Here is a 27,560-nt window from a genome sequence, read left to right on the forward strand (position 1 = left end):
AATATTTGAGTTTTACGTCCCACAATTATGTCGGCTAGGCTAAAGGAGATGGTCATGATGAGAAATAAATGAGATGATGGAATGAAGAAAAGTGGGAGGAAACGGGAGAAAACTCACGCACACGGTGTTTGTCCATCACAAAGTTCACTTGGCGCGAGCTGGGTTCGAACCCAGGACCCTATGCACTAGAGGTGAACGCTCTACCACTGAGCCACCGCAAGGGTATACTAAAGTAGGGTAGGATGGAGTATAGCAAGGTAGGGATAAATAGGATAGGGTAGGGTCGAGTTAACTTAGGGTTGGGGAAGTTTTCAACCATTTTGTTAAAATTAATAGGGTGTAATTTCTCTCTCTGCTTAAGAATACCAAATGGAGTGTCTGTACATCTGCAGTCATGTTCAGAATACAAATGCTTGTTACTTTCCCATACTTTCTGAAGCTTTGCGATAAGCAGTTCCCTCCTCTTGCCTAATAGTTCCATGACTATATCCGTTTATAGAATAAATAAACACAAGTTCCATTCTCCATACATATTACCAAGCACACAAACGAGCATTTTGTCCATTTCTTCCCCGTATATTTTGCTACAGACGGACAACCAACTTTGGAACTTAATCCGATTTTGAATTAATAAGATTAAAGGTAGCCGATTATTTAGTACACTTAATCTCAAGTTTGACTCCACGGTGAGGCTACAATTTTCGACGTTGAAGCTATATGGAAGCTGCCTGAATTAAAGAGGTAGTAAACTACAATCTAGAGAGTAGAGACCAATCCGATGTTCTAAGCGCATAGTGCCCAGAAAACAGACCGTTCCGACCTGAGATGCAAAATAAAATGCATTTCAACAAGTACCTGAGATTTCAAATTAAGAAAAAAACGAATTGAGAATGCTCCAAGAGCATTGATAGAACGAACTTAAAAAGAATGAAGAGATGGAGTGGGAAGGATAACTGTGATTGTTCCTACATGTAAAAGTAAATTCTTTAATCCGCTCCTTCTTCTTTCCTCGCAAAAATTCGCAAAATGTCATCTCTCTATGACTTACCGGTTCCCCAGATATGGCTCCTTAAATCTCCTGAAATTCAAACTTTTTTTTTGGCCAATATCTATGGAACGTTGGCCAGTTGGCCAGTGGCCATCGGTTACTATTTGGTGCCAAAATGTTCATCATCCTCTTAGGTATTGATCAACATCAATATGATCTCTCTATGACTTACGGTTCCCGAGATATGGCTCTTTAAATCCCCGGAAATCGGCTATTTTTTCGCCAATATCTGGGAAACGGGTGACGCAAAAAAATCCATCATTTTCTCAGACAGTTGTTGATGCTCTATCAAACAGAGAGCTCAAATTAAAAAAAAAAAAACGCAAATAACAGACAGACGGGTAGACAGACACTTACACATAGAGAATTCAGTAACGATTTTTTTTTTTTTTTAAGTTCGTTGAAAAGAATTTATTTATTTAAATATAATCTAAGATGACATAGATATCACACAAACGTGGCATGAGAAACGCATGACTTCATGATTTTGTTTTAAAGTTACCTTGAAACTTGCTCTTCAATTTGGAGAGGAATTGAATGCTTATTATTACCGTTATATACACAGAATTGTCACATGTGTTGCGTTGTACTGGCCAATCTCGTTTTTATTCTCTCTCTTTGTGTGTGTTAGACGTAAATTACCCAACTCATTGCAGACTGTAGTAGGTAGGGATGGGCAAGATCGATTTTCATAAAAACCGGTTTGCGAAAAAAACGAAATTTCGATTTCTTCCCAGTTTTACTGAAACCGATTTTTGATCAAAGAGATGAGTCGGTTTTAAAACCGGAACCAGAAATCTGAACCCGGTTGCTTCTTGTTTTTATTAGAAAAATGAAATGAAATCTTTGAGTTTTACGTCCCACGGTTATGCCGGTTAGGCTAAAGGAGACGGTGATTATGAGTAATGAATGAAATGGTGGAATGAAGAAAGTGCGAGGAAACGGGAGAACCCCGAGAAAACCACGCACACGGTGTTTGTCCACCACAAAGTTCACTTGGCGGGAGCAGGGTTCGAACCCGGGACCCCATGCAACAGAGGTGAACGCTCTACCACTAGCCACCCCGGCCCCTGTTGTTTTTATTAGATGTTGACATTAGTTAACACACCAACATTCTGTGCAAGGTGAACAAAAAAATGCATTCTTTTTAAAGTGGTAATATCGCGGAAAAGTTGCAGATTGTGGAGGTTAAAAAGGAATAAAAAAGAAATAAAAAATCGGTTTATATCTACCGGTCGCGCATGTGCTCTAAATTGTGCCGAAATGTGGAAAAATTCACATTTCTACGATGATTTTTATCTTACTTAACTTGTCAATATTTAAATGTAATAGCTGTAGTCGAATTTTACCTAAACCGATTATAATTTAGAAACAAGTCGGCTGAGATCTTCCGCTCGCGCAATGGCTGTCAATAGTAAGAAATTGAGGCGTTTGTTGCGGTGGTGAGTCTAGGGATGGTTTTATTAGAACGACTCTGCTGTTAAGGTCAACTATGCCTAACTTCGCCCATAAATCAGATTTCAAAGTACTTTCAGCTAAGAATGAGTGAAAACAGATATGTTTAATTATTCACCTGCGCCTGAATTTCTTACGTTAGAACTGACAGCCGTTGCGCGAGCAGAATGCCTTGGCCGCCTTGAACAATCCATTTTTGTGAATCATTATCGGTTCGAGTAAGATTCAACTAAAGCTATTACATTTGAATATTGACAAATAAGACAACAAATGTCGTAGATTTTTTTTTTTTAATTTGGGTAAACTTTAAAAACACATGCGCGACCGGAAGATATGAACCTACTTTATTTCGTTCGTAATTCCTTTCTAGTCTCCCAAATTTGCAAGTTTTCCTCGGTATTACGATCTGAAGAAAAGAAATTGTATTTTTCGACGCACTCTAGTCTAGAATCGGGCAGGGGCGGATCCAGGACGAACTTCTGGGGAGGGGGGTTGTAATTCTGCTACTTAGAGCTAGTTTTAAGAGCTCCAACTCTGGAATGGGTTTTATTTATATATATAAAATAAGAAAGCTTTCTCTTCTAGGGGGGCGATTGCCCCCCTGGATCCGCCTCTGCAATCGGGAGACCCAGTTTTAGTTTCCCATTTGCATTGGGGTTAGGAATCAATGCTCAGCTGTAGACCCACCCAGCGTAGACTTGATGCTGGAATGGACACTAAACTTTAAACCAAAAAACTAACAAGGCAATATCGTTATTAAAAAATGATAATATATTTTTTTAAAGAAAGTAGAGCAGACCAGCGTTTCTCAAGCTATAGGGCCTAGTCTGCCAACGATAGGTGGTGCTACAGGATTACTCTCGTACTTTTACGTTAAATTGAACACCAGTCTTAAAAAAGAATTTCATACCATACACTATAGTTCAGAATTTTAAACAGGTACAGATTAGAAAATTTCTTAAGGAAAAGACTATAAAAATTCTAATAGCCTGAATAGGTTTACTATTATGCAATATTCCTTATAGCCTTCAATTATTTTCTTTTAAACTAATATGTATTTTCAGTGGCGTATTTACGATTTTGATTTGGGAATGGCTTTGCTAACTTTCGGGGGAGGGGGGTTTGCCTGAAAATGTGAAAATTCTGCAAGATATTTCATATACTTTACTATAGTAAGTAAGATTTCGGGGGGGACTTAAGCCCGGAACCCCCCCTAAATACGCCACTGAGTATTTTTATTCTATTAATAGAAATACAAAGTAAAGAAAAATTTAATAATAGGCTACTGTTTGTAAGTTGACAGCTAAAAGCACATACACTAGAGGGTCTACCAGGCCTGGGGGCTTCCTCCCAATTTCATAACTCTTTTTAAATAATATAGTTCTGGCTACGCTAGGAATACACTCATAGGGTTATACATCATGTCCGGAATTCCCTCCAACCTTCCGATTTTGGGGTCCCCCCCCAGAAAAAAGCGTTGGGGCTCAGGTTCGATTCCCGGCGGGAGCTTATCTGATTCGAATCCCTCGTTAAGCTGTAAGTCCACGTCTCATATAAACTTGCTGCTGAAAGGAACGTTACACTGAAAATCAAATCAAATCGAAATCCCCCCCAACGAAAATTTCTGGATGTGTATTTGTGGTAGCTCAAAACTTTAAAAATAAAGTGATAAATTTACTTTTGAAGGAGACAGAAACGCTGCAGTTTGAATACATTTTTACTTTTTTTTTTGTTTAGTATTTCTCCGCGGCGTTGCGTTGATATGCAATGGCGTGAAATCTGTTTAAAATATATTTTCTCCCAAGTACATAGATACGAAATTCTTAGTTCCTTGCGTTGTTGACTTTTAAGCAACGTGCTCAGTGTACAAGCAAAGTGTATAGCCAAGCAAATGCCAACTAATTTAGGGGGTTTTACTTCTTGGAAAAGTGCAGGCGCAAAATCAGCCTTTTTATATCTTCTTTTCTTCCCCCCCCCCCCTCGTCTTTTCTGAGGACGTGTGTTCACTCGGTCCCTTCACCAAAAGCTCTTTAGTTGGTAATATACTGCCCATCCTATTTTAGCAGCTTTTTAAAATTCCTCCGTTATCTCATGCAATAGGCTTATCTTCTCTTTACACAACGTTCCTCCCTTCAGGCGTCTTCAACCCCTCTCCCTCGGTCATGCTTTTTCTCCTGTGAGCTTTTTGCTTACTTCCATTTTCTGATGGTATCTTTACTTTCATAGCACTCACGTTTGCCCCATTATTTATCCTATTCTTGCATTCCCACTGCTTCCTTTTTTTATTTTACTCACCTTCCCTTTTTTTAACCATTATTCTAATGACTCATCTTTTGAAATTAGCATTAACGCAACTGTTAACCGCATTTATGTTTTCTTGATTTTTCGCTTTCTTATTTGCATTATGATCAAAACGTGTGTATATACGGTATTTATCTTTATTCCTTTCTAATTTATATACGATTACGTCAAGATTCGTAGAACAGAGTTTCACAAACTGTATGCCCTGACGCTCTTGTGCGCCTTGGCTGACTATTAGGAATGCGGTGATTGAAGTGTCTCAAGCACAGAAACGTCCGGGAGTCTCATTTTTCCCGGTAGACATCATGTAGAAATCCAAATGTTCCCTTACGCCCCGGAAATAGGATTCCATGCGGGCTTCTTGTGATACATTGTCTGGGCTCCTCAGGGGTAATCATAGGATGACTTTATACCCCTGTAGAAGGATATCCATTGCTCCTGTACAGGCACATTCAATTGAAAACCAAGTGAAATTCCGTGGATATTTCCATTATCCTTAAAGTTTGTACAGTGACAGACACATCCCATTGAAATCCAAGGGAAATTCCGTCGATATTTCCATTATCCTTAAAATTTCTAATGTGACAGGCACATCCTATTGAAATCCAAGGGAAATTCCGTGGATATTTCTATTATCCTTAAAATTTCTAATGTGACAGGCACATCCTATTGAAATCCAAGAGAAATTCCGTGGATATTTCTATTATCCTTAAAATTTCTATTGTGACAGGCACATCCTATTGAAATCCAAGGGAAATTCCGTCGATATTTTCATTATCCTTAAAGTTTGTACAGTAACAGACACATCCCATTGAAATTCAAGGGAAATACCGTGGATATTTCCATTATCCTTAAAGTTTCTGGAGTGACAGACACTTCCCATTGTAGAAGGAAAATCATGTGGATATTTCCATTATTCTTAAAGTTTTCCATTATTCTTAAAGTGACAGACACATCCCATTGAAGTTTCTGGAGTGACAGACACTTCCTATTGTAGTCCAAGGAAAATCATGTGGATATTTCCATTAATCTTAAAGTTTTCCATTATTCTTAAAGTGACAGACACATCCCATTGAAATTCAAGGGAAATACCGTGGATATTTCCATTATCCTTAAAGTTTCTACTGTGACAGACATATCCAAAGGGTATCATATTTTCTTCGTCTCGTCTCGATTCTTGAAAAGCTTTTGTCGTTTTGTCTTGTTTTGTAAATTTATGTATACAAAATTTATGTCGTAATATTTTTCTTAAATTTATTTAGAAGTTATGAGAATTGTTCCACTTACGAGGGTCTACTAAGGGTATAATATAACAACATTTAAACCATATTTACTAATGTAGTACATTGTGTAATCACTTAGGAGACATCGTAGTCTATTCGTTAGACCATTCGATTCCCGGCCGGCGCTTCCCGATTTTCCGTGTCCACCCAGCGTCATGAGGCAAACTGGGGAATTACGTGAATAAAAGACGTGACGGCCACTAGTTTTAGAAAGCTACCTGATACGTCTGTTAGGGACAGGGGTGACCCAGTGCACTGACCACGTGTTCGTCGCTAGGTTTGATGTAGTTCAGGCGATCGCTTAGCAGATGGCGTTGCAGTGGCTCAGGCCCTTAAAAACGGCTGTTACGCAAGCGGTTTAGTTTGTGTAATTACTTTTGTATATTTAAACGTTGATAAATGTAATTCATTGTGCTCGTACAGTGCCTTTATCAGTTTATAATTATTATACTATATAATTATTATACTATATAATTATTATACTATGAATCATGTAACACACACAATATCTGAGATTTAGGGATGTGCACCAGACGAGTCGAGACAGAATTTTCCTGACAAAATTCGAGTCGAGACACAGCTCTTCCAACAGAGAAGAATACTTTTTTTCGAGTCGAGATATCACTTTTACAGATTATTTTCAAGACGAGACAACCTCAAATCTTGTCTGGTGCGCAGTGAGATCTAAAACTTGGATGAAGTAGTGTTGCCCACGAAACTCATGAAATTTTCCGTCTCGTTGGCAACACTGGCGAATAGATGAGAAATATTTTCAGTGCATTATAGATAAAAATGTTCATTTTAGAAATACTTTATATTTTATTCAACTTCTGGAAAGTTCTGTTCAAAGTTCAGTCTGAATATCAGAGGGGGCACTGATGCTTTTCATCAAGCTACTGTCACTTTTAGAGTCACTGTTTTCTGAAAAAAGTCATGATGATCATGTTTTATTTTGGTAGAATCTCTGGTAGTTTACCCTTATACACTAAGTGATTATTCTTTACTGAAAAGACTTATATGTGTTTGGAAATCGATGAAGCGCCAAAATTAATGACTCTGAATAACGTATAAGTTGAATTACAGTAATGTAATATTTGATTTCTAAACTTACATACTTGGCTATAGCCACTTCGTTCTCTTAAGCTGGTAAATAAGAAGGCACGTCACTGTGAGTTTCTAATATTTTGGGAGTAAATATCCCAAGAAAACTTTTGCTTGCCTCTCAAAACTCCGTGTTATGGGGTCACGCGAAAGTATTAAATGACTATGTATGCTATGTGATACATTTTTCAACACACACACACAAAAAAAAAAAAAAAAAATTGTAGGAATAATATTTTCCTTATTTATGAAATGGCCACCATTTGATTGTGAACTTTTGCACTCAGATAAAACTTCCAATGCTTATAAATTACATACGACTAGCGCATCGAATGGAGAGTTCTGCTTTCCCTACGGGTGTTTTTAGTGGATTCTATGCAGGGATTGGTATGTATACGCACCTCATATTATTCATAGAGGAACCTATACTCTGCTGAAATTGACCAAAAAAAAAAAAAAAAAAAAGAGGGGTGGGTACACGCTGTATTTTTTGAAAATGGTCGAGCGTCCAAAAATTCTAGCAATACATTGCTGGTTCTGAGGTAAGCAGAACGCTCCATTCAATGCATGCTCTGAGATTTTTGTATTTTAATTGAAACATCAAGTGTATGTGCTCTATGCCCAAAAATTAATGGAGAGACACTCAGTTCACAAAGAAGTACAGTAGTTAACAGAAAGAAAGAAAAATTCTAGCGCCTACTGCATATGCAACCTTACCGTACACTTAAGTTAGTTGGGTTGATCGATTCCGTAAGCTATTACCCGAATGTTATAGGTTGTCAGTTATTTCATTTGTTAGGTTGGGTTTGAGGTTAGCGTTAGTTTCAGTAGTGAGGACGTGGACCTGTTAACGTGACAGCCTAACGTGGGATCCGAACCACACATGTTCACGCTGAGACTCGAACCTGAGTCTCATACGTCAAAGGCGCTTGCGCTAACCATACAACCATAAGAGAGCTGTCAGCAATTTCAGGAGTGTAATTCAGTTTATGAAAATAATAATAGATTATTTTCTGTTATGTTCCTAAAGTCTTTCAAGTTTTAAGTTGGAAAACACGTTTTATATTTTAATTTTATTGAATAATATGCCTTTATGATGATGATGATGATTATTATTATTATTATTATTATTATTATTATTATTATTATTATTATTATTTTGCAATTATGCTTTATTGTGTTTTCCCTTTAAAAATTTAGAGGTCTCTCGTGGCCAAGCGGTTTGCATAAGCACCTTTGGCGTGGGAGACCCAGGTTCGATTCCTGGTGAGTGCTTGCATGGTTAGGATTCCATGTTAATCAGTAGATTCACGTCTCATATAGCCTCGCTGCTGAACGGGACGTTAAACTCAAAATCAACTCAACTCAACCTTTTAAAAATTACCAATGGTTAGTTCAAAAATTTCTTCGTTCCCTCGTAGTGTTCAAGAGCATAAAAGGTCCCTGGTTTAGATCCTTCACCTTATGACTTTTAATGAATAAATTAATGTCCAGCTAGGGCCTATAGTACATAAACGAGTTACGTTGAACTACAGATTTCATTTCACTTTTTGTTCTTCTCCCAATTTCCAATTCTTCTCGTTTTTTCTCATTTTTCTTTCACCTCCGTTGCCTTTTCCAAATAGAGATGACTTGAAATAAATTCTGACCATTTACTATATGCGTAGTTTTGTCTCTTAAATTTTTACAAAAGAATCTTGCATTAAAATTACGCTAAGAATCCATTGTTGTCTTTAATTCTATTTTGTAAATCTAACATTAAAAATACGTGTACAAAATTTATTTTATAATTTTATTTTAAAAAGATACAGAGCTTTTATTATATATACAGGACATCAAGGTCGCCGATCCTGGGAAGCCGAGGGGGCACGGGCCCCCCAAAGCTCATGTGGCCCCCTACTGTATTTATGAATATACAATATTTGGCATAATTTGAGTGCAATTTGTCTTAAAATCTTCATATATATACCTTCTGCATCTGAATGGGCCCCCCAGATTTACAGAGAAATCGGCGCTCTTGTAGGACGTTTCAAATTAATACAGATATTTGATGAAATGAATACTTAGTTAAAACTATCATGTAAGGAAAGAATATAACTCATCTCTTCTAATGTATAAAGGTATACAGGGTGTAACGATAAAATGCTCGAGAGATGGCATTGTATAAGCGTTAACATATTCATAAACGAATGAACATAGAAGCGAAACAAGGAAATGGATATGAATACATAATTATTACATTGTAAATGGGTATTTAAAACGAAACAAAATCAACAAAAAAGACAGGCCGGTAGCCGGGTATGCTGGTAGAAGTTAGGGGGGTCCGATCCAACCATATTAAAGTTTATCACCATACTATAGTTCATCTGCAAGCCTATCGTGAATATTTTAGGGGGCTAGCAAAAATTTAGGGGACCCGGCCCCCTAGACCCCTATGGATACGGGCCTGAAAAAAAGACTCAAATCGCAACCGACTTTGACCTTCCAAGCCTGGGTAATATATATTTCTAGATTATTATTATTATTATTATTATTATTATTATTATTATTAATAATAATAATAATAATAATAATAATAATAATAATAATAATACCCGTTTAGTATTATTTAGTAGAAACATATCCAGTGTTGGAAACTCTCCTTGTTAACGGTTATATTAAATATCCTGAAGCACAGGATATAGCGAGGGCGTATCCCTACTAATTTTTTCGGAGAATGTGGTGAGGGATGAAAGCATGCATTCTCAGGAACAAAAATGGGTACTAGACAATATACTATTATTTTCGTACTATTGGTACTATTATTTTGTCAGTTATTTCGAAACGAATTTGTCATTTTAGTTTATCGAACTGAATACCATGTTGTAGTAGCTCAGCTTGTTTGAAAGTTGTTGGTGAAGAATAATGAAAGGTGTTTATAACGCCGATGATACCAGGAAAGGCTTAAAAATAGCTCTATTAACAAATCGTTGGAACTACAGTGCCTTCAACGATTTGCACTTTTTCTACTTTGTGGAATGGCAGATTTTCTTTGATTCTTGAATAGGGTTTTCATTTGAGAATGCGATAATTAAATGTTTTCTCTTGTTAGAAAAGGAAAACCAAGCTGGAACATATTGTTACTCCACTACACTTGAAATATTTTTAAAACCCTTAGAAAAACTTTTTTTTTAAAAAAAATGGTTTTCTTTCTTGAGCCCTTCATCTCCTGTGGGACATCCATACATCATAATAGTGTTTTGTTGTTCCCTACAAAATACACTGGTTGAGTTTGATTGGATTCAACCGATTGCTTTTATAACACGAGAAAACATTTAATTATTGCATTCTCAAATGAAAACCCTATTCAAGGATCAATGACAATCGGTCACTTGATAGAAAAGAAGTGCAAATAGGTGGACGACCTCTAGTTCCAACGAATTGTTTATAGAGCTATTAAGCTTTACGTTCTACGACAAAATTGTTTTACTAAACAAGTTTAATAGCTTTAACTGTTATGAAAATATACGGAAGAGTTGAGTTGATTTTGAGTTTAACGTCCCGTTCAGCAGCGAGGCTATGTAAGACGTGGACCTACTGATGAACGTGGAATCCGAACCACATGAACTCCCGCCGGGAATCGAACTCGGGACTGCCACGTCAAAGGCGCGTACGCTAACCGCTTAGCCACGAAGGAGCTCAAATGTACGGAAGAATTAGTGGGGAAAAGATTTAGATAGAAACAGGAAATCCCCAATAAAACCCTCAGACACTATATTTTCCAGTAAAGACTTGCATAGTCTGTGATAGAACTAGAAACCTCTTGCACATGAGGTGAGAAATCTATCCTGCCTATATTAACAAAAGTGCAGTTCTAATTAATATTGCCTAAGCAATAATAGGAAAGTATATAGGGCATTTTAAGGAGAGTTAAATGACCAGTTTTTTTGTACAAAGAATGTACACAAAATTCCATCATTCTACCATTAAAGTATCATCCAGATATGCAGTACTTCGAAATATTTAAACATGCTTTCCTTCAAAGATCTCATAACACTATTTTGACATAATGTATTTTCTGTACTTTCAAAACCTAAACCAAATTCCTGGACGTGTTTAATTTACAAAACTGCCATACGTAAAACAGTAAATAGAACAACAAACGTTATTTCTTTTTAAGTGATAAAAACAGATTGTAAGATAAAGCATTGTCATCATCTTTATTACATTTTCTGCCAAATCCGTTCAGCCCTCCACACTATTCTAGTGGATAGGGCTTCTGACAACAGTGCACGATGTCCCGGGTTAGATTTCCGGTAGAAGAGCACCTAACACATTAAGGTGGTTGCAAAACCTACTTTGCAACGTGTCTTTTCCTGTTTGGCCTCGCTGCTGACAAATTACGTAAAAAAAATAAATCCGACATTCATTAAAACAGTCCTGCATTAACAGATGAGAAAAAAGAAAGTGAATTAAGTATATGTTCAAAGTATCATTGCGTTATTTGTTTGGTAAGGTGTCGGTTTGTCGACTACAAACAATACTTAGGGCGCATTATCGACCAAAGAGTTATTCACAGTGTAGAAAGCTGACAGCTTTATTCGTTTTTAACACACTGTTATTTCCAATCATTAAAACTGCATTGGAGTGAACCTTTGGTTCGTGAACTAGATATATGGAAGAAAAAAAGTCATCACTAGTGTCATACACAGAATTTGGTCAAAACTGGTCCAGCTTACAAGTCATATCTTTTCAGAGGGAGTTAAAACTCTCAATCCCCTCTGTGTACGCCACTGGAAACCACTATAACAAGGAGGCTAAGGGGTACTAGCAAGGAGGGATTATAACGCGAAGTGCATCGTTCAAAATGTAAGTGAGCTCGAAATGAAAATTACTTAAAATGTTCAAACCAGTAACTAACATTTTGCAAAAAAGTTGAATGGATAATGCATACAAAAACAAGTTTTAACCAAAGCCATATACACTGGGACGGGGTTGAACGTTCAACATTTTTGAGTAAGTTTAAAATCAGGTATTGCTTTTCGGATAGGTATGTCAAGAAAGTATTTAGTTGGAAAGGTTTGCTTATTGCCAGTAAATGACAGCAGCTTCCTGTACCTTTCCAATGTATTCTATAAGGAGCGATAATATTTAAAATAATTAAATCAAATTTTAAAATATCAATATTCAAAATTCGTGTTCAGGGTGCATTTCCTCCAATTTTTAAAATTATTTTAATTTATTCAACGTTGAGAGCACTTTTAATTTTGTTCTTCAGAAACACGCTCTAAAAAATGAAACATCCTCAACAATGAACGAAACGTTTCAAACTACACAGATTCGTCTGGTTGTTTGAATTGAAGCCGTGACTTCCATAACCATTGGAAGAGATATTGAGAAACTCAATAAAAACTGAATATTTGTTGGAAATGTGAAATTGGAAATCAGACCTTTTTTCATACTTAGTGACATGTGTTATTCGACAAAGAGTAAGTATGAAAAAAGTCTGATTTCCAATTTCACATTTCCAACAAAAATTCAGTTTTTTATTGAGTTTCTCAATATCTCTTCAGCTGGACTTGTGCGGTTATGGAAGTCACAACTTCAATTGTTGCTGATAGTGTTACTCCCTAGAAAATACATTGGTTGAATTTGATTGAATTGTTGCGATTATTGGCGCTTCTTACAAAATACATTGATTGGATTGATGCGAATATTGGCGCTCCTTACAAAATACATTAGTTAAATTTGATTGAATTGCTGCAAATATTGGAGGTCCCTACAAAATACATTGTTGTCGAGAGTTCTATTAAACTCACCTTAAGACGGTACGTTATAGATTGATGGGCACCTCTTGAGACTTTATCTGGTCCACATGGTCAGTGTTTTATTTCGCCACTGACTTGCACAAAAGCGTACACTCACGTGGTATTCATTCACTTAGATAAATATGGCCAACTTTTTCCTTTATCATAAGTTAAGAAGTATACATATAGGCCTGAAATTTTATTTATTTATTTTTGTTCTTTCTTTCTGTTCTGTGAAGAAAGTAAGATAAAGAGTGTTACTCTCGCAATTTTAATGTTAACCCTTTGCGGTCCTTTGGCGACTGAGACTTGACACTTAGTTTATCTCATTCCCAGTTTGATGTCGAATCACGCTCGACATGCTTTTTGCGACAACATGTAATTTGGCACCTGAAACCTGTTCATAATTTGTAAAAAAAAAAAAAAAAAAAAAAAAAAAAAAAAAAAAAAAAAAAAAAAACTTATGTTCAGGCAAAGTTGGAGAAACGGAAAATGGCCGCAAAGAGTTAAATAACTAATTCTTTCGATGTAATCCAATTAAATATTTCAAATAATGTGTGTTTTCTTTCTCTTTCAGATCACCATCGTTGTGTGACAGCAATACATCTGCTACATCATCTTGTTACCAGAAGGCAGCACATCTGAATATTAATTAGAGTTCAGTCAGAATTGGAGCTCAACGGTCTTCGTTATTTTGTTAATTGTATTTTGTTGATTTTTAGTAAGCAGTTAAGCTAGACATCGGCTTCAGCAAGAACCAGTTAATTCATAACCGTAAACAATGAAAAATATTTCATTTCGTACCTTTTTTCATTTTTTTCAATATTATCTGAAAATAATTCATAATTATTACTGAAGCATGACGAAATAGTTCTATAATAGATATTAAAAACAGTCCTCTCTTCACATTCTATGCAATGGTTTATAAATGTATAAACATTCTGGTGTTCTATTTTAGTGTTCTTGAAATTTATCTTTACAGGTGACGCGTATGTTGTGCTAATATTTTATTTCTTTCTAAACATCTTCATGAATTCCATACAGAAATATAAACTAAAGAGTCAGAATTTATCATCTTGTTTCGTGGCATTCATTTTTATTTTTACCACAAAGTTACGTTTACGTAATTTATTTTCTTTATATAAGATATGAATGAATCAGTTATTCTTTTAAATGAAATAAATATATAGTAGGATTGTTATTTGTGTTACAAATAAGTTCCATGTGCATTGACAGTGTTGGGTAAATCAAAAAAAAGTATATGATGTAATACTTTTATCAACTAGAATATAATTATACTAAATTACATTAGTGAATATGTTCGGAATGATAGCATGACTGCTATCGAGACACGCATTCTCTGTTGGTGCAACAATTAAGCGCCAAATATGTTTAAAATGCAACAATACACTGAGCAAGGCTATGTGATAGAAATAGATAAAATCACAAACACGTAACGGTTTCAACACACTAACTGTGTCTTCATCAGAATTTCACTCCTGTTTACTTGGAAGTTGGTCACCTCTTATATTTGCAATTGTCTATTTTCCTCCTCAGTTTCGGAAAATGTCCTGTAACTATTCTTTCAGGCCATGTTTCCATACTGTCAAGTAGCCACGAGGAATGGAAGTCTGATGAAGGCACAATTAGTATGTCGAAACTGTTACGCGTTTATGTTTTTCTATATTTTTATCACATAGCCGTGCTCAGTGTGTTGTGTTTCGTTTGACAATATGAGTACAAAGTAAAAAAAAAAAAGGAAGCAATAGAAGAAATTCAGTTTTACTCAGTGTAAAATACCTAGGTATAAAGAAGATTTATTGTTGATTAATATTTTCATATGCTTAGTATGTATATTTCCTTAAGAGGTACCACTTAAGTTTAGTTTACAATAAATAGAATAATTCATGTTAATGAACACAAGGCATAAACGGTGTGCCTTGTGTTTGCCTACTACAGTAAAACATCCGATTTATTACTTAATGGTGAATATTTATATACATTTTTTTAAAAAATATATACCAATTATGTAAAACATTCATGGTAAGGGTGATATATGCGTCCTTGAGCAGCTAGATAAATGTACACTAATCAGGAAGGTGTATTTCTGTTTCATACGTCATCCGAAACTAGTGGAGAAATTCGCATCCAAAATTTGGGATGTCAATTTTTAATATACGGCAAAAGTATTTTTATTACTATTATTATTTTAAAAGAATCTGCAAAATGTTACAATATACATCTAGTAGGTATTCAACGTACTTAATTTATCTTGATTGCTGACTTCAAGTTTTGGAAATGGAAACCTTTTAAATAAGTTCTTGTGTGTTTTTAACGAATTTTCGCTCTAAATTGAATAAAATAATGTATAAATGGCATCATTATCATACAAAATTGTTAGATATTTCTGCTGTGTAACATTTTCTAAGAAATATTTTATTGCTGTTAACAGAAGTAGTTCCGTTTCATTTTAATAAGCGGAAATAGTTATGTTTCAAGTTCTTTCGCGCTGTAACTCTCAGGATTGCTGGCTTCTGAATTTTTTACAAACAACTTTTTTTTTTCGCCTTCTCCCTTCCGACGATTTTGCCCTTTTTCAGAGGTGAGGTTTTTAGAACTTACTGATATTTAGATAAATGAGTTACGAGGTCTAATCACTGCGAAATTAAAATACCGCTAGTTTTACAGTAATTATGTGATATCTTCAAATAGATAAGAGATAATCAAAATGTGGAACAAGAGCGGCCTAGACAATATTATTTTGCATGAGGTACCGTTATCACGAGTCACCTAGTAGCTTTCCGTTTACAACCATCTAAGAACGCGAAAATAAATGCCGATTTTCTAAATGGCTGGAAATCGAAAGCAGATAAGTGAGTCGTGATAACAGTATATCATATATAAGATAATATTATCCAGCTCTTGTTCCTTATTTCGATTACCTTTAATCTATTTGAAGATATTACATAATTACTGTAAAATTAGCGGTATTTTAATTTTGCCGTGATTGGGCCTCTTAATACCCAATAACAATAACAGAACTAGAAAACCTCAATCCTGACAGAAGATAAAACCCACAAGGAAGCTGGCCTTTGATTGACAAATAATAATAATTATAAAGTTTAGAAGCCAATAAAACAATTTTTTTTTTATTTTGGCAATATTACAATTACAAGTAATTTTATCAATAGATTAGTTTTCCTTTGGGGTATCGAAGACGAGTGTCTGCTATCAAAAAAAAAAAAAAAAAAAAAAAGAAGAAGAAGAAGAAGAAGTTTGTACCCAAGTTTTAATAGAAGAATGAGTGGAATGTTTATGGTATTGTCTGTAGAATTAGTTTTTTTTTTCTTTTAAATCAAAGATTGTGCCATCTCGTTGCAAGCGTTGTAACTGTCTACGCCTTGAGAATCACCTTAACTTCCTAGTTTCCAGAGACCTTCTTCCATTGCCATTAAAGCGGACATTAGCGTAATAACGAAGGTGTTGCTTGACTCTGTTAATGAATATCATCTTTAAGATCTTTCTCTGTGGATATATACACACACGTATGCTTGCGGGCATATAATGTAGTTTCGTGTAAAATACTTGTTAAAGTGCAAAAAGCGTACTCACACATCACTTACCACAAAAGTTAACTTCATATGTTGTTTATGATGACGGCCATTGCTAGATTACGACGCACTAATTGGTACCTTGACACAGTTTTTGGACTCTGTAATGACGTTTCGTAGTGCTAATGATGATGTTGTGAATTATCTTCCCCACCCCTTTTTAGTTTTCCCCTTACCCTTCATTTATGTTCTTTTTGACTTCAATTACCGTACATCCCGTGTGTCTTGAGAAATTAATGTTGGTGAAAATGGTTAATGTGAGGGCTTGTACATCTTTAACGTTTGATCTAACCAGTTAAAAGCAAGTCTTACATTTAATAATTTAAGACAATAATATAATAATAATAATAATAATAATAATAATAATAATAATAATAATAATAATAATAATAATAATAATAATAATTACAATACTTTTAGTGTTTAACGGATTTTTTCTGCCCATTAATAAATCTCATTGATGTCAACAAAATGAGGTTCCTAAAGATTATTATGCGTACTTTTCGAGGAAAAAATTATAAACTAATTTTTATGACGTTTAAAATGTATGTCGTTTCGACCAAGCTGGTGTAGTTGATAGCTTTTACTCTTTGGGTGTACCTTTATAAAATAAATTTCTGACAGAGAAGGGATACTGAAATTCAAAACACTTTAAGAAAGTTTGGGGGTTGAACTGTTAGGAGAATTTAGGGGCGTGACACGTAGACTATGAGGGAACAGTGGCTCAGTGTGATAGAGTGCTCGCTCATCTTTGGTGCGAGGTCCCTGGTTCGATTCCTGTCCACGTGAGTCTATAGTGGATAAGATCGTACGCGTGGGTTTTCTCTAGTTTTTTTCACTAAGGTTACTCGTTACTCTATCTAGTTGAATTCTCGAAACTTTTTCGCGAATGCGACGTTTCAGTTCTTTGACTGACATACAGACTCAAGAAAACTCTTACTATTGAAGAAAAGAACCATTGTGAATGTTTCTTTTGTGGTGCAATACTGATTTTTGTTTTATTTTGTACTACACAGATAATGTTCGGTGATTTACATTCACAAATAAATAAATGGTTCCATGTGTAGTTTGTATTCCAACTTGTTACACACACATAAATTTCATCATTTTCGTGTAATAACGTTTTTAAAATCGCCTGTTCCACTGCTATATTACTTTATTTAACATTTCCTACATTTGTAGCAATTAAATTACTATTAGCCCTTTTTTCATGAAGATTGTTTAGCAATCGCGCAACATTCGGATAAAAGTTTTAATTCACTATTATCACCATCCAACAATAACATTCATTTTCAGCACCGAGTCTATAAGAGACGTGAACCTACAGCTTAACGCGGGATGTAAAGCACATAAACTTCTCCCGGCAATCGAACCCAAATTTCTCACTCCGAAGACGAGTGTGCTAACCATTAACCACAAAACGATCTCTACGTGACTGTAATTAATTAAAATTTCTGTTGAACTTAGAAAAGATAATATAAATTCATGGTGTTATTAAATTAGATGCATCATAGTAATGGCTGGCACTTAAATTTAATATACAGAATATTATACAATACGCATACATAAAATATATTACTCATAATACAAAAATAAATTACATAAAGTTTTGTGTGCATTAACACCTGTTAATTTCTTATTAAGGCATTTCTTACACGTTAAGCAGAAAACATCTGTTCATATTTTGTCATAAGAAAATCACAAAATTGATTAACAACTTCTTTTTCATACAAACAACAGCGAAGAAAAGACATATTTTGGATTGATATATAAGAAAATGTACAAAATATCATAGTACACAAGTGAAATTGATCAACAGTAATAATAAAGAATCTGGTCCCTAAGGAACATCTTTAGTTTCACGGCGAAATTAAAATACCGCTAATTTTACAGCAATTATATCTTCAAATAGATAAAAGATAATCGAAATTATCACGACTCACTTATCTGCTTTCGATTTCGAGCGCGCTCTTGTTTCACATTTCGATTATCTTTTATCTAGTTGAATATATCAGATAATTACTGCAAAATTAGCTGTATTTTAATTTCACAGTGGTCAGGCTTCTTTACTGGATCTAATGTTATAATAAATTAACCGCTTCTATGGAGAATTTTAGAAGTCAATAAAATCGGACAACTGTAAAATGAGTGTGTTTACAATAAATTAAGTCGTAAAGAATGAACATATATACATATATATATATCAAAAAGGAAGTTTACACTACTTTTTGTAATTTATGTATGTTGTATATTGCACAGTCCCTTTCACAAAAATATCAATCATGTTGTATCAAGTATAATTTATGCATTGTTACTGTAATGTTATTAAGACAACAGATGGGTTAACAATAGTGATAAAGGTTAAGGAATGTTTCCATAACAACTACTTTCAATAGTTAATTTGTTTTTTTGTATAAAATTATTGTTTGCGAGTGTGAACTATCAATTTTAAAAAAATATTGGAAACAAGTTAAGCAGCCACAATCGTTTTTATATGCATGCTTGTAGTGCTCAAAGATGTTTTAGTGTTGTAGTACAATGATATGGTTATAGTTTTAGTGTTACTTGCATATAGCATTCTGTTTTCGATTTCACTGGAATTCATGGTATGAAATTTTTAAAAATATTTGCGATGAAAAGTATAAATTTTCGTAATTAATTTTGATTGATTGAATGGTGTTTAACGTAACTTTAATTAATTTACTGAAATTTAAAGCAACTTTAATTGACTGATTGAAGTTTAACGTAATTTTAATTAATTGATTGGAGTTTAACGCAGCTTTAAATGATTGATTAAAATTTAACCGAACTTTAATTTATTGATTGATTGAAGTTTAACGTAACTTCAATGGATTTATTAAAGTTTAACGTAAATTTAAGTGATTGATTGAAGTTTAACGTCTCGTTTCGCCCTAAGAAATTTGTTTTACGTTTTTATGGTCTTAGTTTAACTTATCATTACGTCAGTTATCTTTGCTTATTTTAGCATAACTTATTCTATTTTTCGCTTAATTTGGCTTACTTGAGTGTGTCATATGTTAATTCAACTTAGAATTACTACCTTAGCTTAAATAAGAAGGTGAATTAAGAATCTTACAATTACAACAAAGTTAGCCTAAGCTACTTACAACTGATTTAAGTGAAACTAAGAATCCACTATTTGTACTTTGATAATTATAAGCTTATCTTGCGTAAATGTAGGTACCATTAGGTAATAATGTAAGCCAACTTTAGCATCCATAAGCGAAATTTTCCTAACATTCGTTAACATAAGCGTACCTTATCTAACTTCAAGACGGATAAGCAAATCTTAATTAAGTTAATATAAGCTACGCTCCAATGTTCAGATTTTTTTTTAATGGTATCTGTGTGTTCCTCGACGAAACTTACAAAAAATCACCTAATTTGGTTCATTCCAAAATCAAATTCCTTGTGGTGTTAATTAGAACTTTGTTAATCTATTTATGCATGATAAAAACGTACAGGATTGTTTAGTAATAATGTCCATCCACTTTGTAATGAAACAATTTGAAGTGTCAAGTTAAACATATATATGTTTTTCAAAATACTATGGACAGAGGAGTCAAAGCAAGAAAAGAACTTAAACATTTTTAAAAAAAATAAGGCTGCGTGATTGGGTTACTTATCAATATTTCACCACCATTGTATATAGACTATTGCGAGAGTGTAATTAAATTAGAATAATTATTTACATCAATATTTGCTAATAAGCTTTTTTTGTTATCTTTGGGAAATGCTAGTTTGTTCGCTTTGAATATCACAAAATTGAATTAAATCTAGGTAGAAACTTATTTATTTACAGGGCATTTCAAAAGTCTCCTGACATAGGATAACTCTGTTATCAGAGTTACAACAAAATGTAAGAGGAAAAACCGTCTCCAAATATGACGTTTTCAATCTAAAGTAAGGATTTTCTTTATTTTTTTTTAATCCGACGAGCCGTTTGGACTGTATACTCTTTATGCACTCAATGTTAAATGAAAATGCAACGTTGCCATTTACCTGGATCCACAACATCAGTGAATGAAGTTACTGTCTGTTATGTTTACGTGTCGATTGCCAGCTCCTGTTTCAAACATGCCTCCATTCACGATACTCTTACAAAATTTATTAACCTCCCGTCCCGTCCCGTCCTTCCCTCCCTCAGCCCCAGGTAAATGGCAACGTCGCATTTTCATTTAAAATTGGGCGCATAAAGAGTATACAGTCCAAACGGCTCGTCCGATTTAAAAAAAAAAAATCCTTCACGTTAGATTGAAAACATGACGGCTTCCCCTCTTACATTTTATTGTAACTGATAATAATAGGGTTACCCTATGACAGGGGACTTTTGAGACACCCTGTATTTTGTATCAATTTTCCGTAAGAAAGAAAAGTTTTTTAAAAATGGAGATTTCACTAAATTTTCACACGAATACTAAATGTTAGTATCTGTGACCCAGATATGATTTAAGAAACAACAAAAAATATATGAAAGCACTTTCTTAAAAAAAAAAAAGAAAAAAAGAAAAGAAAAGAACATTAGAATAGGTACATTAAATGAATGCCTGTGAAACCTTAATGTTAAATGTTTCTCATTATATCAATATAATCTAACGGTCTTTATTTTAAAAGATTACTTTCTGTGGTTATAATGATAAAGAAAAAACATGTTTTGCAAGAAACTTTGTTTCATATAGTTTCAGATGACGTCAACGAGAGATTGTGTATTGCTTTCAGAATGTTAGAGCTTCGAAGAGGAATTATTAAGCACTAATTTCATTAAGATGGAACATGTGTTTCACTTGCATGGTACGATACACTTCGCTAGAAAGTAGTTTTAAATCAATACAATACTGTTTAAATATATATGTCTTATACATTGTAAGCAAATCTAAAGTTAATGCGAAAGTTGATTGCATTTAAAATTTGTACCTGCCCATGTCATAAATAACTTGAGCGTTACTTCGTGCAGGAGGAAAAGCTTGTATTATAGAGTATACTGTATGTTACACTAATCCTATTATAGTTATTATTATTTGCTTTTCTAAAGTTCAATTTTGTATAAATCTTGGTCCACCCAATAGTCTTTTCTCCAAAGGATTTTCAAATAATACTTTATCTCGAGAGCACTTCTTATACGAGTGACATCTCAAGTTAATTACTAGCATTAAATCTGGTTATCAGCTTGTGCTTTTGTCGTTTCTGTAGTTCTCTTTCCTTACGACTTTTTTTTTTTCTTTCCAAAAACTAGATTTCAGCTCTTTATACCGTTGGATATCTTCATATTTCAAGTTGTTCGATATTAGTCACAATCTTGTAAGGGTAGTAATATCAAGCACTTCCAGTCAGTGGCGTAGGCAGAATTTGATCAAGAGGTGTTCAAGCAATTAATATCAAGTTTTTTCACAACAAGTGTGATTTTTGTATTATGTCTTAATATAGTAAATATTTAGTTTTCCATGTCTTGATCAATGGAAGGAAGGCCCGAACCTCTTCCCTTGCGTACGCCCCTGTTTCCAGCTATATTTTTTTCCTCTTCTTTCCTTCTAATATATTACACCCATGCCTAGGTTATTCACTTTATCCTCATTTGTCACACTTTGTTGTTTTGTCCTTGTGAGTTTGTGGTGGACAAAACTTGTCTATGAGTTTTCACAGTGTTCTCCCGTTTCTATTCCACATTCTCATTCCACCAATTGTGACACTCGTTCACTTTAAATGTCCTATGGAGCAAAAGCATTGAACTAGAAACTTAATTAAATTTTGTACCAATTATTTTCTAGAATTTTAAACCAGAAATAAAGCTTGAAGAAACCATCCTTTGGACAGGACAGGAAATATACAATTTATAAAATTGGAAATTGGGGTAATTGGCTTTTGAAAGAAAAATTGATTAATTGGACACTTTATCGTTCTAATGTTGGAAGATTCTGTTATGTTTCATGATACTAAATATAGTTTACTTCTAGCTTTGATTCATATATCCTGATGCTAAGAATTGGATCTATCTTTAGTTTGCCCAAAACGACAGAAAAAAATTTCTGCATTACATAGGATAACCCAGGCCCGTATCCACGGGGGGGCAAGGGGACCGCGTCCCCCTAAACTTTGGCTGGCCCCTATAAAATTTCACGGTAGGCTTGCAAATGAACTATAATATGGTGATGAAGTATAATATGATTGGGTCGGGCCTCCCTAACTTCTACCGCCCCCCCCCTAAATTTTGGGGCTGGCTCCGAGCCTGGGATAACCAACAAAATATTAAGATGCTGTATTGTTTTTACAACAATCGTGGATTAATTTAGTACAGACAAGATGCACTGGCATGTTTTAGTATACTTCAGTGACACACCTTCAGATGTTTCTTACGACGAGTTCTTAAGCCTATAATGTAACTTAGCATTAATATCTATATGTATTTCTTTGCGATGTATACTTCTCAAAAGGTAAGGAATTGTACCCACTGGTGTAGTGGCTAGAGCAGGTGCCTTTGGTGCTCGTGCACTCGGTAGAAGAGCACAAAATATTGAATTTCACAATTATTCATTTCCATTATCATCCGTCCTCCCTATCCTAAAGGGCATAATCATGGGACGTTAAAGTAAAAACTATTAATTTTTCATTTCTAAAAAGTAAAGAAGGGGATAAACGCTATTAAGATAGCCGCTTTTCTTAAAAAATAAGTTTTGTGATTTTTGAATTGTAGACTCGCCAGCATAAATAAACCCCCTTTGGTAATTTTTCTAACCTCGAAATGGATCAAGCAGTTTGAATATATATATCTTTATTTTTCACACTTTTCAAATAAACAAATTCTATGATATAAACATAATTGCTATAACCTAAGATAGGTATTATTCTAGATTACCATTTTTTATTATAACTATTTTGCAACAAGTTTGTAAGTTAATGTTGACTTCGAAGTCTTAAGTTACTTGGACTCTGTGTGTTATAATTTAATTGTGACTTTGAACTTTGTAACTTAATTGCGACTTCGTAAATTTTAATTTAATATTTGAGTTCGTATGCTGGAAATAAATTGTCTCACGTCGTAAGTTAGCTGGTGGCAATTGAGAATGTCGACAGTTAATTGTACTTCGTACGTTGTAAGTTAACTGCAATTTCGTACATCCTTTTGTAATTGCGACTTTGAACGTCGTTCATTAATTCACTTTTCGTATGTTGTTAAGTAAATTACGTTAAAACTTACGTAATTTACTTACGACATACGGCAAGTGAATTAATGAACGAAGTTCGAAGTCGCAATTAGATAAGAACGTACGAAATTGCAGTTAACTTATAAGGTACAAAGTTCAATTAAAAACGTACAAAGTCCGTGTCGAAGTTACAACATAATTGTGTCTTAAGCATGTCATAACTTTAATGTACCTTATGCGTTGACAGTTAATTACAAACGTCGTAAGGCAGTTTCAGGTTATGTACAATATAAAAGATAATTGGGCATTGTATATCATAAATTAATTGTAACTTTGCGCGTCCCAAGTTAATAAGTTTGTTACAACGTAAGTTACTTGATACATACAGTGTTAGCTAATTGTGTATTCGTACATTGTAAGTTAATTATGAAATTTAATTTTTTCGTCGCTAATTGATTGTAACTTTCTATCATACTGTTCAGCAAATGTTAGATAATTCCTCAATGACACTTGGATGTTTTGGATTATAGTATTTTATGGACACTAAAATTGAGAATTTAAAATATTATAGCACACTGACTGAATAGACTTAAATAGTACTTAGTCATTATAATAAAAAAAAAAAATCTGTCTGATTTTCAGTTCGTAGTGTTTGAAAAAGTTTTATCTAGAGAAAGGATATTCATTTGTGTTAGCAATCAAATAAATATCTGTTACATTAGCTTAATATTATGTGTTTGATAAAACTGTTTATCTGTGAGGTAAAAATATGTCAATGTTTGTATGTGTATTCTTTTAAATCTTCTTACTAGTGTTTTATAACTAGATCTTTAGAACACACACATACATACACTCACATCAATAAGAAACTGTCGGTTTGTCCGTGCAGAATTTGGGTCAAGATGTCTGTCTCACTCTGTGGATCTTCCCCGTTCGCACACACTACTGACAGCGGGGGGGAGGGTTTATTGCAGGTACTCAAAGGGATTTTTCTTTCTCGTTACTCCAGTCCTCTTGTGTAAAAAAAAGAAGTTATTTTGTGTCTGGAACCCCTTTCAGTACAAAAGAAAGAAATGTTGCTTTTTGAGTGTTTTGACCTCAAAATACGGAAGGATACAAGAAAAGAAAAGGAAGGGGTTTATGGAGGGAACTTAGGGAAAAAGGGTTGTGTCATAAACGGGCAGAAATAAAATTGAAGAAAAGAAATGAAAAAAAAAAAAAAGTGAAGCGTTGCTATTCTTTTGACATTGAGGACACGTCACATGGGAGGATTCTTACATAAAACTTGAAAATGTCTCCCACACACACACATACACAACAGGAGCTGGAAATTGTCCAAGAAAACTTGAGGAAATAAAAAAATAAAAAGATTTATTCAATGCAGACAGCCAAGATGGTTGTACAATGTAACTCCACACAAAAACAAGTACCTCGAGGACACAGTAGATCTTTTTCTTTCTTTTTTTATTTGTGCTTCTTTGTTTAGGATGAGTACAACAACAATAACTTATGAACATAAGTTATCATCATCATCATCATCGTCACCACCAAGACGGGAAGAGAAACGGTGCTCCTTTTGTTTGTCTTCAGGATGTGCAAAGGATGGATATCGCTGGTTCGTACCTCATCGGCGAGTCATGTAAAACCCCCTGTACGTATACTGAATGTATCCTGAGCGTGTTCTTTTCCGGTATACCTTCAGTATACGTAACAGGAGGCAACACCTAGCAACATCTGCGAAGATTGACGTCATCGGAGACCATCATCACGGCGCCATCTTTCATTCTGTAACAACGGCGATATTCTCTGAAGGGTTTTTTATCAGCCATGTTTTTCACCATAATGTACCAAGAATGGACAGAGGACGTTGGAGATTGGTGTCCTGCCTGAGGTAACCCTTTTTATCTTTGGTTCTTCTTTCTGAAACGTTTCTCCAACTTTCTCTTTTTTTATTATCTTCCTTGGTCCATTCTTTCTTGTTTGGACGCTTCAAAAGAGGATGGAGGAAGGTTTTTCTTTAAACTTGAGGCGACCAACAAAAACGTAATATGGTTGAAAAGATGTGGACATTCTCCAATCACAGACTCTTTTTCCCAAAAAGTGAAATCTCGTAAGTTTGCAGAAGATACTGGCTTCAGAAATAACAAAAGAGATACTATCGTTTCTCTTAAAAATACACAGAGAAAGGTGAGGAGGGGGAAGAAGGTAAAACGGGGTGCAGAAAGATACAAAATCCAAAGAGATACTTCAGTTTGCCTCTTAGTTTAGTGATAGAAACAACACATTTTTTGGATTTGCTTTCTAAACAGTCAACAAGCCTGGGCCAATTTCGATCGGTATGTCCATATCTTTTCATTAATAAGCAATTACATACATTGTTACTTATTTCTTTTAGTATTTTAAGTCAGTGAAACTTCTATAAAGGATTTTCTTTTATAAATTCTAAATTATAAATACTACAAAGAAACAATAAATTATCATATAGCAATTGCTAACAGACATCAGCGACAATTTACAATGATTCTACAGGAGTGTGCTGATTTATTTTACTAGTACAGTAAATTACTTATGGTACTATATTATCGTAACAAGTAAATTATATATATTTCACTTAAAAAGTTGGAACCAAATTCATCTTATTTAGTTGTAGTGGTACTTTTTTGTGTGTTTCACGTTCTTAAGAGGCTTAATCACTGCGAAATTAAAATACCGTTAATTTTACAGTAATTATGTGATATCTTCAAATTTGTAAAAGACAAACGAAATGTGGAACAAGAGCGCCCTAGACAATATTATTTTCCATGAGGTACCGTTATCACGAGTCTGCCACTTAGAAACGCGAAAATAAATGCCGATTTTTTTTAAATAACTGGAAAACGAAAGCAGATAAGTGAGTCGTGATAACGGTATCTTATGTAAAATAATATTGTCTAGCGAGCTCTTGTTCCGCCTTTTTGATTATCCTTTATCTATGTGAAGATATCATAGAATTACTATAAAATTAGCAGTATTTTAATTTCGACGTGATGGGGCCTCTTTAAGAAGTAATTTTACCGCTAGGATTTGATTTTGTAATTTTGCATCATGGTGGTTGTTAGTTTATTTGACAATTTTGTTTCAACCAATCAAAATATATACTTCGGACTATAATCATAAATTTGAAATATAGAAGTTTTACTTATTATGTACACAGTGTTATTAATAATAGTTCTATTTATGTACAAATATTAAACACTATATGGTTACAGACATAAACATCCAAACTTTCGAAAATTTATTTTTTAAGAATTATAACTGGTTCGCATACTAGCTTTACTATCTTAAATAACTTCAAACTAGAAACACAAGGCATTGATCTAAGCAACATTTATTTAAAAATAATAAATGTGTAAGAGTTTTGCCAACTAACTGAATATATTGGTTTCAACATATACTGTCTTAGATATTTCAACTTTCCTCCTCTCCTTCCATTTGCCAATTCTGTTTGTCGGCACCGGAGTTAATCCAATAAATAACGGGTTCATATCTAGCAGACAGTATCTGATGAAGCCAATATGTTCAGATAATTGGCGAAACTCTTACATATTTATCATTTTTAAGGTTAGTGTAAAGGGACAAGTTTTGCCGATAGATGTCCCTACAGTCTTCGTATCTCTCCCATGTATTTTTTACCTTTCACGAAAATTTACAATTTCTCTTATAAATTTCAACCTAGAGACTTCAAATTTTTAGAGAAGGAATTTCATAACCTATTAAAGGGATCAATCCGTGCCGATTTTTTTATTTAGAATTTTCTTCACTGTTGTAACAGTTCC

General features: G+C 34.2%; 1 protein-coding gene and 1 long non-coding RNA gene across 2 annotated transcripts in view; both read left to right on the forward strand.

The window, feature by feature from the left end:
* Positions 1 to 18,784, forward strand: part of LOC145679637 (uncharacterized) — a 327,953-nt gene extending 309,169 nt beyond the window's left edge. Inside the window, exon 7 of the mRNA XM_081750212.1 lies at positions 13,552 to 18,784. The gene's annotated coding sequence lies outside the window, so the exon portion shown is untranslated. The remainder of the gene's footprint in view (positions 1 to 13,551) is intronic.
* Positions 18,785 to 25,472: 6,688 nt separating this feature from the next.
* LOC145678876 (uncharacterized) overlaps positions 25,473 to 27,560 on the forward strand; it is a 133,639-nt gene continuing 131,551 nt past the window's right edge. Inside the window, exon 1 of the long non-coding RNA XR_014130476.1 lies at positions 25,473 to 26,081. This is a non-coding gene — a long non-coding RNA (uncharacterized LOC145678876). The remainder of the gene's footprint in view (positions 26,082 to 27,560) is intronic.

This window comes from Thermobia domestica, chromosome 2 (genome assembly GCF_964235325.1).
Source record: "Thermobia domestica chromosome 2, izTheDome1.hap1.1, whole genome shotgun sequence".
NCBI lineage: Eukaryota > Metazoa > Arthropoda > Insecta > Zygentoma > Lepismatidae > Thermobia > Thermobia domestica.